A 14,129-nucleotide genomic window follows, 5' to 3' on the forward strand; every position below is an offset into this window, starting at 1 on the left:
GGGGATCCAGTCATCCCAATTTGTTTAATTTTCATTGAGAATGTGCCGTAGTACATCTAATATTTTTTTATTCTGCCTTTCCACCAATCCATTGGAAGCTGGTTGGTTGACCAAGATATTAACTTTCTTTATATTGTATTGTTTACATAATTCTTGTAAAATTTCAGAGATAAATTCACCACCGTTGTCGCTTATTAGCACCTTTGGTGTGGTGAACCTACAGATCACACTATCAATGAATACCCGTGCGACTGTTTCTGCTGTTTTATCCTTAATTGGAACCAAGAACATATATCGCGAAAAGTGATCAGTTGCAACAAATAGATATTGATTGTGATTGGCAGTTAAAGATAATTTAAGTAAATCAACCGCGACAGAGTCCCACGGTTGTCTAGGAACAGGATATTGTCCTAGAGGTGCAGGTGATAACGTGTAACCTTTATGTTTTGCACATGACTCGCATCTGTCTATGTGATTATGTATGTCTTTGCGTAACGTTGGCCAATAATATGACATCCGGGCCTGTCTGACTGTCCTGTCCTTGCCAGGATGCCCTGCATGTGGACTATCGTGTATTACCCTTAAAATGTGAGGTATCATTGTACTAGGAATAACTAACTGCCTATTATTTTTTCTATGATTTGTTTGTCCTGGATTTACCCTATATAAGGCATTGTTTACCACTGTGAATTGTTTAAGTGGTACATGTAACTTGGGTAATGGTACATCATCGCCTGACTCGAGATGATATATTACTTTAGACCAAACTGGGTCCTGTCTTTGTGCCTGTGATATTTCTTGATTTGTGGAGATTGTTTCATCATCGTTGGTGAGTGATTACCGTGGACTTATTGTAGCAACATTGGCTAACGGGTTTCGTGATAAGGCAAATACATTTCCATCGTGCTCTCCTCCCAGAGAGGAGTTGTTCTTGGAACATGCCCACGAGAGGCTTGTGGTCCGTGTATTGGTAAATTTCGTATCCGTACACGAGGGCATGAAATTTCTGTAGAGCAAATACTACTGCTATGGTCCTTTCACAGCAAGAAGTTCGTTCAGGGTGTGGCAGAAGTTGGAATTCCCCCGAGTGCGACGTTGCCAATTTGACCACCAATTATCGGATTATGACTGACCTACCCCCATCCCACCTGTTTCTTTCTCTCTCTCTCTCTCTCTCTCTCTCTCTCTCTCTCTGTATATATATATATATATATATATATATATATATATATATATATATATATATATATATATATTGTATATATTTATTATTTATTTTCAACTTTTTTTCCACACCACCTATGAGGTAAAAGTCTAGGCACGTTTTATTTTTAAGAGGTTTCCCCTGTAGGTCTAATCCTCTCTCTGACCCTGGGTCCCTCGCCGACCTCGGCGTGGCAACATGGGAAAAAAGCGCTGCCACGTGTCGTAGAATTCATTCAAATCGTTGTTATAATTCTAAAAAGTGATACTCAGAGTACTATATAGCTTCCTTTACTATATACAGAATATAAAAAAACAATTTCAAATAGCACATAGATGGGAAATAAGAGAGAGAGAGGCATGTACTACGTTGATTTGGCAGCATCGCTAGAGGTGATTCACCAGGTAGGCCCCACCCTGAACGGACTTCTTGCGGTGAAAGGACCATAGGGCTTCTAAGTCTGTTGTACAGTAGTTTTTCTCTGCTCCATTTATTTGTCTACTGGCAAAAGCAATGGCTTGGTATTTTCCTCGTTTATCCTCTTGCATCAATACAACACCTAAACCTTCGAGGGAGGCATCCGTGGAAATTATGAATGGTTTAGTGAAATTAGGATAGGCAAGGCAGGTGCACATTTAAGTTTATCTTTTAATTCATTAAATTCTAGTTTTTGTTCCTCTTCCCACTGGAATACAGCAACACTTTTTTAGTAGAATGAATATCGGTTGTGCTATATGAGATAATTGGTAAATAAAGGAGCGGTAATAACCCGCTAGCCCCCCAAACTGTCTTACTTCATTTGTATTTGTGGGGTCTGGGAAATTCCTTACCGCCTGTATTTTGTCCTCAGACGTGTGAATACCTTAGACATCTAATCTATGGCCTAAGAATTTTATTTCCTTAAAGCAAAACTTGCATTTAGACAGCTTAATTTTTAAGCCAGCATCAGCAAGCTTTTATAGGAGCTGGTCTAGTTTCTGTAGATTTCGTCTATATTTGGAGTAGCTACAATAATGTCATCTAGATAGACAAATATTCCTTTTCCCAGCATTCCAGACAATACGTAATTCATCAGGCTTTGGAACGTGCCTGGTGCTGTCTTCAACCCCATAGGCATTCGTTTATATTCATAGTGTTTTGTATTCGTGGAGAAAGCACTGTATATGCGTGATTCTTGCTCGAAGCTGTTTTGGTAATAGCCATTGAGCAAATCGATTGTGGAAAATACGTTATTTTCTGGTCCAATATTTTGTAAGACGTCACTTAACAATGGCATAGGAAACTGGTCAGGGATTGTGTGCTGATTTAATTTACGGTAATCTACTACCGCACGCATTTCTCCGTTTCGTTTGGGCACGAAAAATAATGGGGCATTCCACGGGGAGACAGATGGTTCAATAATACCTAGTTTTAACACTTCCTCAACATACTGATTTGCCAGGGTGCGTTGTGAATGCATGACCCTATAAGCTGGTATATATACCGGTTGTGTGTCCGAATGTACATTAATCTTGTGTGTAATCAGGTTAGTACACCCTAATTGTTCTCCAGGTAATGCTACCGTTTGTTTATGTTTCTCTAACAGATCTAAGAGATCGTTTTCTACGTTGAACTGACCTAAGTAAATCAAATTCTCCTTTATGCACTCTCTGCCTGATGAGTTTACTCTGCTCGACGCCCCCGCTACTGTCACTTCGCGTATCGGAGCTGGGCAGATTTCTAACCTACATATACAGGTTCCTTTCCTAATCTTCACATCTCCAATCATCTATCTATCTATATACCTAGGCTGCTTCCCCCAAGGAAAGGGAGGTAGCCGAGACAGGACGACACACTCTCCATTTACTCATCTATTCAAACACATTCACTCGCATCTTAGCACTAAAGGGGAGAACGGACAGATCCTCACCGCACCACACCGCACAAGGGTCAACTGCGCAATGCAATCAGTGACATCCACAGCAGGGCCCGACAGCAGAACTGGTTTACCCCTGCCACATCATAACAGACCCATCCCCTTACCCGCACCTGACCTGACTAGCTGATCAGACCAAATGCGGGAGAATATCCCCTCAGGGCTGCGTCATCACTTATTCATTCACAATTTCTCTCCATTTATTTCTGTTACGCGCAGCCACTCTTCCTTGCTCAACAGACATCCCTCTCGCATCCAGCGCTCTCTTCACACTGTCCATCCATCCTATTCGTGGTCTTCCTCACAGCCTTACACCTCTCACATCAGATCTAGTTATCTTTTTCACCAATCGCTCATTATCCATTCTTTCCATATGCCCAAACCATTGCAACACCCTCTGCTCAACTCTACCAGCCATCTCCCAAACAACTCCAGTTCTCCTTCGCACTTCATCATTTTGCACCCGATCCATACGCGTAACTCCACACATACTCCTCAGACACCTCATCTCCATTACATTCAAACTTTTCCTCTCTGCTACACCCATATTCCATGTTTCAGCCCCATATAATGCAGTCGGTACCACAACACCCTCATACAGCCTTCTCTTTACATCCATTCTAAGCGAACGACATTTAAACACTTTTTTCATTCCTCCCAGCACCTTTCCTACTTCATTTATTCTGAACTTCACCTCTGCATCTATTCTTCCATCCACAGCAACATGTGACCCTAGATACTTAAAACAATCTGCCTCCTCAAGCAACTCACCATTCAAAACTATATTCATCCCCCTACCATCTATGAACCTCGTACACTTCATCACTTTACTCTTATTCTCATTTACTCCCAATTTCCTCCTTTCACACACCCTTCCAAACTCCTCTACCAACTGTCTCAATCTCTCCTCTGAATCAGTCACCAGTGCAGTATCATCTGCAAGCAGCAGCTGCTTCAGATTCCACTCTCCTCCATCAACATTTACCAGACTCAGACCACCTAAAACACTTGCATTCACCTCCCTTACAACACCATCCATGTAAGTATTAAACAACTAAGGCAACATCACACATCCCTGTCGCAGCCCCACTCTCACGGGAAACCAATCACTCACAGCATTTCCCACTCTTACACACGCTCTACTATTTACATAAAAACTTTTCACCCCTTTTAGTAACCTACCATCAAGTCCATACAATCTTAAAACAGTCCACAAAGCCTCCCTATCAATTCTATCATAAAACAGTCCACAAAGCCTCCCTATCAATTCTATCATACGCTTTCTCTAAATCCATAAATGCCCAAAACACATCCTTGCCTTTCGCTAAATATTTTTCACACACTTGTCTCACAGCAAACACCTGATCAACGCATCCCCTCCCTCTCCTCAAGCCACATTGCTCATCACTAATCACTCCCTCTGTACCCTATCTAACTCTCATAATTAACACTCTACCATACACCTTACCTACAACACTCAACAGACTTATACCCCTAAAGCTAGTACATTCATACTTATCACCCTTGCCTTTATACAACGGGACCACACAAGCACTTGCCCAGTCAACTGGCACCATACCTTTCTCAAAGCACACATTCAACAATCTTACTAACCAGTCAACAATAGTCACTCCACCACCCTTTAGGCATTCCACAGCACACCCATCCATACCTGCAGCTTTCCCTGTTTTCATCTCCTTTACTGCCTTCTCCACTTCCTCCTTCGTGATCAAAGAATCATTCAACTCTCCCAACACATTTATTCCTTGCACCCTTCCATCCGCCACAATCTCAGCCCCCCTTTCCTCCTCTACATTTAACAATCTTTCAAAATATTCTGCCCATCTCTTCCTTACTGCATCCATCTCAATTAACATCCTTCCATCCTCTGCTTTTACTCGTTCTTCCTTCCCAGACTCTCCCTTTCGCACCCTTTTCACCTCCTTCCAAAACATTTTCTTATTCTGTTGAAAATTCTCTGTCAGCCGCCTACCCCACCTCTCATCTGCTGCCACTCTAGCATCATGCACAGCCCTTCTCGCTCTATTCCTCTTTTCCTTATACCTTTCATATGACATCTCATCCTTCCTCTGCAGCCACACTTCATATGCACGTCTCTTCTCAGCCACAGCCATACTTACTTCCTCGCACCACCATTCACTTCCTTTTCTTACACCACCACCCACACGTCTCACACCACACACCTCTTCTGCATGCCCCACCATAGCACTCTTAAACAACTGCCATTCCTCCTCCACGCTGCCATTTTCCCGATCTTTCACTGCGTTCCACTCATCTTTCAATTTCTCCTGATACTCTATCTTTTTCTCTCTTTTATCCAACTCACTCACTTTCAAAACCTCCCTGCCACACCTAACCCTCCTAGCTCTCACCCATCTCTTACCTACTCTTAACTTTCCCTCCACCAGGTAATGGTCAGACATACCTCCACCCTCCCCTCTCAGAACTCTCACATCCAACAATCTTCCTATTACATTCCTAGACACAACCACATAGTCCATCAAGGCTCTATCAACAACCCTTCCACCCTCCTGTCTCACCCATGTATACTTATAAATATCTTTCTTCTCAAAAAGCGTATTCCCAATCACCATCTCTCGCTCAACACACATCGCTATCATTCGTTTCCCATTTTCATTTCTTCCAGGCACACCATGCATACCAACTACGCCTTCAACTGCTACATTTCCCGCTCTAGCATTCAGATCTCCCATCATTACCACATTCACATTCGCTCCAAAACTCTGCAGACACTCATCAACATCATTCCAGAAAGACTCCCTCTCTTCTTCATCCCTTTCACTACCAGGCCCATATGCACTCACTAACACCCACAACTCATGTTCAAATTTCGCTTTCACCCACATCAGTCTCGATGACACCTCCTTCCATTCAATCACACATTGCTGTACTTCCGGACTCATTAACAAGGCCACACCTTCTCTTGCCCTTCCTCTATCAACACCTGACAATCTTCCATTCACACTTCCAAACATAGATTCCCCCTTCCCTTTCATCTTCGTTTCACTCAAAGCTAACATATCCAACTTTCTTCTCACAAACATTCTCCCAATCTCCTCCCTTTTAGCCTCAATCGTACTACATCCACGCACATTCATAGATCCAATCTTCAGGGTACGGGGATAACTCCATCCCCCATCCCTTTCACTGGCCTGTCTCTTTTTAGGAACTAAAAAACAGAGGAGGGGGTCCCTAGTCCCCTCACCCCGCCCCTTTTAGTCGCCTTTTACGACACGCAGGGAATACGGTGGCAGTATTCTTCCTAACACAACCTGGCCGCAGAGTAGTAGTACCACCCCATAGTGCGGCCAGGTTGTGTCTAACTCCAATCATAGTGTTAACTAAAATGACATTCGTCTCACCCTTGTCATTCATCTAGCACAGGGCGCTCTCTATCAAAAGGCCATTTATTCTAACCGTCTCTTCTAATGCAATGACATTACAATTTCTCAATTTACTCTTAATCGTAACTTTCATGAATGATTTTGGTGGTAAATTTATATCACAATTAATGCTGGCTGGGTAAGTGGGTGAGTCACGTTTGCACTGTGAGTGAGTGAGTGAGGAGTGGGGGTTGGGTTGTGGCAGCTGGTCTAAGCGCCCATTTTCTTTGAGAAGTTGTACATAGGACTCCCCCATTTTGATTTTGTGTGTAATCGTTCTCGTGACGCTAGTTTTCCTATAACTGCTGGATGTATTATGAGATGAAATTTCCTCAGTGAATTCGCTGTCATAATGAATTCCATTGAAATGTGGCATCAGTATTATATTTTGTGTTCTCTTTGTATTTAGTCCAAGCAGCAAATCTCCTCTAATTGATAATTTTTTCCACTACGTAAAAGGTGGTAGTGAATGGTTTTATGGTCTCTGTGAAGTTCACGTTTAACTCAATCATACCAATAACTGGTATTTCTTACCATCCACTGTGTATAAATTTAAGTCTGAGTTTTCCAAAAACGTCACATTTCTTCTATTTCTAAAAAAATTTTCTAACTCATCTTGCGTTATTAAATTCACTGGTGAGCCAGAATCCAAAAATAATGAAATTTTTTCCTCCTCACATAAAGCAGAGACCAAAATGCATTCATTTCCAAAGAGACTTCCTATGTTGACTTTATTTTTTGGGGTGTATTATGTGTCGTCGTCTTTTGTGCTGGTACGATCTTCCCCCGACCTGTAGATGGATAACATTTTTTCTATCGTTCTACAATCTGAGGTCCAATGTCCGGTGGACCTATGATATCTGCAAAATGCCTCGAAACCTCTTGCCTTTTGTCTATCTTCTTTCGTTTTAATGTAACACTCCGATTATGTGTGACCAGGCTTTGCGTAATAGTAACAGAGAGTGTTACTTAAGTTCGACCTATGAGATGATCTTCCATTTGCTTGTCTTTGTGCCGATCGATGTCTACTGGGACTTCAGCCAGACTTATGTACCACCCTGTTACCTGGTGTGCGGGAACGAGTCCTTGAGGAACCTGACTGTGTGCTTGTTTCTGAAGTGGTCGAGATTGTCCCTGGTCCTTGCCAGGATTTGACTTATTTATCCCTGCTACGATTTCTGGCACTTTGATCCCTGTCCTGTTTGCCTGTGATGTGTCAGTCACACCAGCTTTACTGCAGTTTAATTCCACCTCATAAATGAAATCAAGTAAACTCATCCTTGGATTATATGGGATGGTTTTTGAAATTTTTAATATCCTGTCAGGAAATTGGCATAGGGCTGATGTGTAGCCAATGATGTCAACGACATGCACTGGTGATATATTACCATCCTCTGTGACCCAGTCTGAGTTTTCTAGGCTAGATAAAAGGGTCTTCTTAATGGTGGAAATATCTGCTGTAATCTCCCCTAGATCTGAGCCTGAGTGTGTTTGCCTAAGTAGGTCTACAATTTTGTGTAATTCTGGGATTATACCACCAAGAAAATTCTTGCCTCCAGAGAATTCTGCTGGGCATCGTTCTTGGTTTATTCTAGCTGAAAAAAAAAACAGTTACTGTATTTTTCCTTTCTCCTCTGTAATGTGTCTCCTAATGAAATACTGCTGACATTGTTCAGTAAGTATGTTTATGTCAATCTTATCTTTTTCCGTACCAGAAAATTTTGGTAGTTTATTGTCTTCAAGACAAATATATACTGGCAATGGAATATTACTGGGATTTTGTGGAGGAGGTAATGCACTAGTACTTGCTTCATCTACAGTAGCCATCTTTACCGTGTTTTTCTTGCAATCGTCATTTACAGGCAATTTATATATATATATTTTTTTTTCCTGACCTTAATATTCTATGGTCTAAGTTATACTAAACTGAAGTAAAATTTTATAAAGTTCACTATCTACATCTGAAATTCCTGACTACGTGTCATCGTCATTTACTTCAGCGTAAATTGCATCTGTTTGCTGTTCTTTATCTAGTGTGTTTTGTTTCCTGAGTCTGGTTTTCCGCTCGTTCTTGTGTTTCTGGTGCTGTTTCGGAATTTATATTTTGTTGATCGTTTTCTGGTGTTTGTGTCAGGGTATTTGTCACTGTCAATGTTGATCCTTTGGGCACTAATTGTGGATCTTTACTTTGCATAATGAAATTATACAATGAATCATATTTTACCTTTCTCTTGATTGCTTATAAAATTAAAATTATAAAACACATATGTAAGTGCAAATCGTGTAATTGTCTCTCACTGTGCAGTTTGAAATATTTATGATGATAATTATATATATATATATATATATATATATATATATATATATATATATATATATATATATATATATATATATATATATATATATATATATATATATATAGCTAGCCTGGTTCGTTAACTAAGTGATAGTATTTTTGGGATAGTTATGTAATTGGTAGTGTTAACTAATACAACCTTGGTTTGAATAAATCAACTCACTAGAATAGCAGTGGAGATACAGTCGTGGTGTTTGTTGAATGTTGATTATCTGGGGTCAAGACACTTGCTCTCTTCTTCCTGGTGGTGGTCAGATGTTACACACGTCAATTAGGGTTTGGTTGAGGTAGGTCAGGTCCTGATATGACAGAGTCAGCACTCGGTGTCGTTGCTAGTGTAGGCAGACAGGCTGGCAGGCAGGCAGATGCAGGATGGCAGGCTGGTGTTGTCAGGCACTCGGAGTGATTGACGGGTTATGATGACTTAAGCAAAGGATGACAATGCTGAGCTGCTTGCCTCACTGTAGTGGTGGTGATGGTGAAGAAAATGGTGGGGGTTGTTGGGGATGGAGAAGGTGGAGGTCGTGGTGGAGGGTGGTGTTGGTTCAAGGAGGGAGAAAATGTGCTGAAGTTGGGTCAACACACAGATGCACTTTCTTCTTTCCTTGTTTACTTCTTCGTCTTGTAGTGTTTGATTTTCCTTACTTGTTGAGATTAACTTGCACGCTTGTAGAGCTGTTGATAGACGTAGTTTATCGTTGATACTGTTTCTCGTAATCGTGGAGTTGTGATATAGGAGCGATTAGGGACGAAGTTAAGCTGCGTTGATGTTACGCCTGCTCTCTCTCTCTCTCTCTCTCTCTCTCTCTCTCTCTCTCTGTGCTTTGTTTGTTTGTTTTTTGTTTGATTGCGTGAAGTGACCAATTTGTGCTTAGTCGTAGACTGCTGTGATTGAGACGTTAATCGGCTTCGTTTACAGCTCGCCACCACTCTCAGTGAACGTAGTGAGGTAGATATCGTAGTATAAACTCGTAAGGCATAAGTGAACCGCTGCTACCAATGCAAGTGAGGGTAGTAGGTTCGATCCCACCGCTGCCACAAATGTAAGTAGACGTTGCCGAGGGGTGTAATTATACAGACAAGGTTATCTGGCCACCAATCTCGATAGCGTAGTTTTAGGTACTTGTAGTGAGATTGGGCACTTGATTATGGATCATTAAGCTCAGCCAAAATTAAGTAGTGAGACGAAGTGAGTTACAGCACTCTCGGGTTACAAAGTTTATTACACAAAGTTATAAAAAAAGATGAACTCCAGTTTAGTAGAACGTGATACTAACGTTGGACCTTCTCACTAGCCTTCTCTCCTTTTTCTCTCTCTAACCCCCTTCTGCTCTGAAGGGAATCTCTCCAACATGATATAGAGCGTGGGAAGGATGTGTATGGTAAATTTCCTATCACGTGGACTAACTGGCTAGGGCTGGTTACTCCACGTGTTTTGGATACGTCATGAAATTCTTGTACGTCTGGACTACGAGGAAGTATGAGATACATCGTATGGCTTAAGAATTCTTGATGGTCTGGGACAACAAGGGATGTGGATATACATTGTGTGAATTGACAATCCTGGTTCGTCTAGGCAAGGGGATGTGTTCTTTAACTCTTCCTGGAGGACTCAGACATGACTACCTGTTCCACATATTGTTACCTATAGCTATATACTTTAGTTACATAGTTTTGCGTTATATTATGCTTACAATCTTACATGTTGCACGTCAGGTTATAATCTGGCACAGAATGATATGTGATAACAGTTAATGTTTTTGCTGCTGCTGCTGCTGCTGCTGCTATAGTTGTGGTTGTTGTCGCTGAGCCCCTAGCCTTATCTAGACGCGATTCCTGTGGACTACAGGTTGCCAGTTTCCGGCAGTCATCATACTCCCTTCCTGAGGACAGGGAGGGAAGTGAGCGACATTTGTATAAATGGGCAGCAAGAACATCTCGACTGTATCAGTGCCACCGCATGAAGGTGTCCTTCTCCATCACCATTAGAAGTAGCTGATAGATGTATAGTTCCTCAGGCAGCTGTCAATGCATATTCACATACGGCCGGACAAATAGGTTATTATCACGGAACAGATATTATGATACAACTTCTACAGAGACAATGTACTGCTCCTTATCCACTTCTTCCAAATACCTGGCCTCATTTCCCACTTAGTGCACTCTTCTCCCCATTCTCATACCTCTACCTCCAACACCTTTCGGATATGAATGTGAGTTGAAACATAAAAATTCAGTCATTTCTTACCGAATTAATCAAATGCTTTCCTGACAATGTACAATGGCCACTTATGATCCGATATTGAAGCTGAACAAAATTGTTTATTCCTTCCACATTGAAGTGAAATGCATAATAATGATACAGTACTATTATACTCGGTTTGATTTCATCTGACGGAACCGGACCACTCCCACAGCTTGATTACTAAGTTGTGGTTGCATGAAATTTGTTGAGCCTTTGTTGTGATGTAGGAATGAGTCTCCTTAGTCAAATCCTGCCCTCAGTTCTAACTACAACTGACCATCAATCGAGCTGGAAGGGGTTATGGATCTTTGTCAGGTTAGAGTAAACGCATTACAGCAGACTAAACAAACAAGGTGCTATGTGTTGCACTACTGCTGGGCCTCAGGGATGGACGGTCTAACCCAGTGTTTCTTAAAGTGTGGTCCGCGGACCCCCAGAGGTCCAAGGGGTCCGCAGGCTAATTTGAGTGTAAGATAAAACAAGTAATAAATTGTAAATTGAATAATGTTATGACAGTTATGTAAAGTAAAATTTGAACAGTTATGTTCAAGTTAAGCCATTAATAAATAAATCAGTAACAATTTTAGTGTATTATAGCCTACAAACACCTTCAAACTCTAGAGATAGGGTAGAAGGGAAATCTACTCATAATTAAGGGTCCTCCACATGATTAGTTTTAATAAAAGGGGTCTGCTGCACGAAAAAGTTTAAGAACCACTGGTGTAGCCCCCCCCCCCCAATAATTAAACACATCAAGGATATGTCATTTAGATACTAATACAATATAGTGAGTTTTCCTCTGTATCACAGGACACATGATACTATACAAAACATGAGAACAATATTGCATCCGTATCAGTCAGGGTGAGCTCTGCTGCCCGATTGGACCTCTTCATGAAGGAGGGCAATTGCCAGAATGAACCTCTTCTGTTTTGTAAGGTCGTTCGAGGTGACTTTAGGGTAATTCAAGTCCAATTAGGTCTATTTCAGATGCATTTAGGCACCTTCAGGTCATTTAGGTGTGTTCAGGTCCTTTGCACTCATTAAGGTCAATTCAGGCCTGTTTGGGCCATTCGGGTTCAGTTATATCCATACAGGGCCTTGGCATCCAGTTAAGCCCAGTCAAATCACTTCCTGTCCAGTCATATTTATTCATGCCAGTTTAGGTTCATTCTAGTCACCTAGTTCATTTCAGCCATGTTCTACAGCAAGCAGATTAATTCAGGACTATCTCAGTTCACCCAGGTCCATCACATTAACGTAGCTTAGCCTCATCAGTCTGATTACTTGTCTTGTTTCATTCATGTTAAATCCAAGCAATTTTAAGCAGCTTAGAGGATTTTTTTTTTTTGGAGGGGGGGTTGGAAAGTGGGGATGGGGGACGGGGGAGGAAGAGTTAAATATAACTTAAGTTCCCCCTTGCATTACAAAAGGTCTCTCCTAACATTAATAAAGTCATAAACCAAAGGAATATATCACCAGATTCAAGAGGGTAAATTAGGTCGCTTCCAGTTATTCCTAAGCAGGCGTGTGCCAATAATCAGTGCTATCAGTGCAGTTTTATATTAGATACCGTATTACAGCCCAGGTTCTCCAGATCCTTTCAGGTCCATAGAGGCCCATCAGATCGATTCTGGTAAATAAAGATTGCTTCAGATCATCGCTCTCGGAAAAATGGTTTTTGAACTACGTCATTCCAGGTTTTTCAGGACTGTTTGGGGTGAGTGGAGACAAACAGTAGGATGGAGTGAGATGGTGGTGTGTCATGCTACGCTGATGAAAATATTCTCTGTCAGTATGGACGTTGTAAGTACCCAAGTAATTGACGCAGTCATTTTTATAATAAATGGATAGGATGGACAGAAAGGAGTCAGCAAGATAGCCTGGGATGGCAGTGGCTGATAGGGTATGCCAGGGGAAGTACTGCATATACTGTAAAGATACGTGTTAAAGGTAGGCCGGAAAGGTACATTTTAGAGAAGTATGCGATGGGTGGGGAGAGCAGAAATGATTGGGTGAGATAGGTTTAGATGGAGCTGAATAGTGGAACGGAACGAAACAAATACACCCTTTGAAGACGAGAGTTCTATGATAGGCGGCGTTGGCGGGAGGTCTAAGTTATAGATGCTTCTGACAAGTTCGATGCGAGGGAAGAGAAAAGGGATGGGTAGGTGGAGAGGAATGAGCAGGAGGATGTGGGATGGTGGTGGGCGTTGTAGACTAGCCAGTGGAAACGAAGAACAGGAAAATAAGCACGCGTTGTTCTCGTATATTTGACGTATCACAACGCAGGTAAACATATACTAAGGGAATCTAGTGAGGATGGCATCCATTAAGCGCTGGAGTGGTGACTGACACTCCGTATGATGGGCAGTTACCATAAATTTCTCAGTTTTATCAAACTTTGTTCTATATGTAGTTTAGACAGTCAAAAAGGAACTTGCTTGTATTAGTCAGCCGTTGAACGATCTTTATTCTCATTTTATACTTCTGTAAATGTTTCTCATTTTTTGAGCTGCGAGGCTCAAAGAACTTGGAAGGTATTCACATCTTGATGATCAATTCCCTGTCATAACCCTGATTCTGGGGAAAGGAAGAACAAGGAAAAGAAAGTGCAGACTATTTCCATGTCTGAAGTCCTTCCTGACAAAAAAAAAAAAAAAAAAGTTACGACAGGATATCAATCGTTAATATATTTGGTAGTCCCTTCCCTTATTTTGGTTAGGTCTGTGTTGCTCTGGTGGTCTGCTGATTCTACTGGGCATATCACTGTGTGGCTTAGGACTCTGTTGTCATTCTTGAAGGGTTATAGTTTTCCGATCATCGATTGCACTACATATAGAATAAATAATATGATCCTGCTAGCTATGTCTCTTTGTGTGAATAGACAATGAACTTGCTTGTCGATGTTCAAGGAAGGTGGTCTAGGCTGCTCTTGCTGTGTTGATTGAGGTGATAACTGACTAAATATATGCTGCTCG

The sequence above is a fragment of the Coenobita brevimanus genome, chromosome 81 (genome assembly GCF_032717465.1).
Source record: "Coenobita brevimanus isolate Jiangsu-jjx chromosome 81, ASM3271746v2, whole genome shotgun sequence".
Lineage (NCBI taxonomy): Eukaryota > Metazoa > Arthropoda > Malacostraca > Decapoda > Coenobitidae > Coenobita > Coenobita brevimanus.